The 1,452-nt window shown below is 41.0% G+C and overlaps 1 protein-coding gene across 1 annotated transcript in view; it reads right to left on the reverse strand.

Annotated features, from left to right (window-relative positions):
- Positions 1-211: 211 nt before the first annotated feature.
- The window catches only part of LOC306936552 (phosphoinositide 3-kinase regulatory subunit 5-like), a 16,900-nt gene continuing 15,659 nt past the window's right edge, over positions 212-1,452 (reverse strand). The window contains exon 19 of the mRNA XM_079520108.1: positions 212-1,452. This exon is cut by the window's right edge and continues 171 nt beyond it. The gene's annotated coding sequence lies outside the window, so the exon portion shown is untranslated.

Below are 1,452 nucleotides of genomic sequence, written 5' to 3' on the forward strand. Positions count from 1 at the left end.
TAAAGGCAAAAACACTTGACAAACATACTTGACTTGTATGTCAGCATGTACAAAGCCAAAAGCAACGCATCTAGGTATTATCCTGACTAGATACGTTTTATTGTGCTGGGGTTCCGAAAATACTGTACGTCAGTGCTTCATGAGAGCACGTTCAAAGCCATTCGTATTTTGTCCGACCAGTGACAGTTAAAGGTAATTACATACACGTTGATTGAAATGTTAATTTCTTTATTGCAACTGTTTTAGTTGTCACAACTAAAAATGAAATACACTGTACAATTTATTTTAACACTATAGCTCTCAAAACTATTATTTGTTTTTACAAAATAAATATTACATCTTCCTATGCAGGTAGCAACTCTCAGAATGTAAGCAAATCAGCAGTGTCACAGTATATGGCATCATATTCCTGAGTGAAATGTCTATTAGAGTTAGAGCCTGAGGTAATGGGTACAATGACAACATGACTACCAAAAAACACCTACTGTACAGTGAATACCTCAAATGATAGCCTTGTAATATACAGTGTTCGCGTAGTAAAATACGCACTATCCTGTAAATAATTATGTTAACCTGTTTTATTTTAAACAGACATCAAAACTCGACTTACTGAAATGTTGGCCAGAGTTTAAGATACATCTGCTCAGGGGGCAACTCTTTCACCCCATTTCTTATTTGTAAAATATTTTTCATAAGGTGGATTATCATTCATAGTCCTTGCCATGGTTTCTATGGTACTAGGTAAAGGTTGTGCATGGATTCAGAAATCAGGGAAAGGTGTGGTGGTACTGAACCCGTATTGATAACAGAAAACTTCGACTTTGGGAGAACCAAGGCTTGATTCATCATCTTGTATACCTAATTTGATTTACAGTATAACCCTACATTTGATCACTGGGGGGTGGCCATTAACCCCTAGCACATATGTGTTTGTTTTCTTTTATTTTCTCTGGTTTTCCAGACAAAAACAAATAAAACTTTTACTCTAAAAGCCCGACTAGCAACCCCTAGAGACCATGCCATGCTCTTGCAAAAATGATATTCAACTCAGAGTGTAGTCTCAGAGTTAAATAAACATTGAGCACATGTCGGGAGCCACGGGAGAGTTTTAACCAGCTACGCATGTGTCTTACCGGCAACGTCGGGAGCCACAGTACAATGCTGTGGATGTTATCGGCAGTTGCCGCGTCTGGACCGGGTGTCGCCAGACGGACCCGACACTGCCGTGGCACGGATCGGGAGTGGAGTGTCGATCATAGTCGCCCCCCTTCGCCGGCAGTTTCCGCTCCTCCCTCCAGCAACGCAGCGTCTGATCGCCGCTGCCAGGGAATGCACTCGCTCCTTCTGGAAAATTGTCTGTGGCCCTAATGCATATCAAACAAGTCCTTAATATTAAAAAAGAAATTGAGCGTCACTGTTCTATTGCTCCCAGTCCCAATAACAGTGCCATGT

This window comes from Electrona antarctica (genome assembly GCF_951216825.1).
Source record: "Electrona antarctica genome assembly, chromosome: 14".
Lineage (NCBI taxonomy): Eukaryota > Metazoa > Chordata > Actinopteri > Myctophiformes > Myctophidae > Electrona > Electrona antarctica.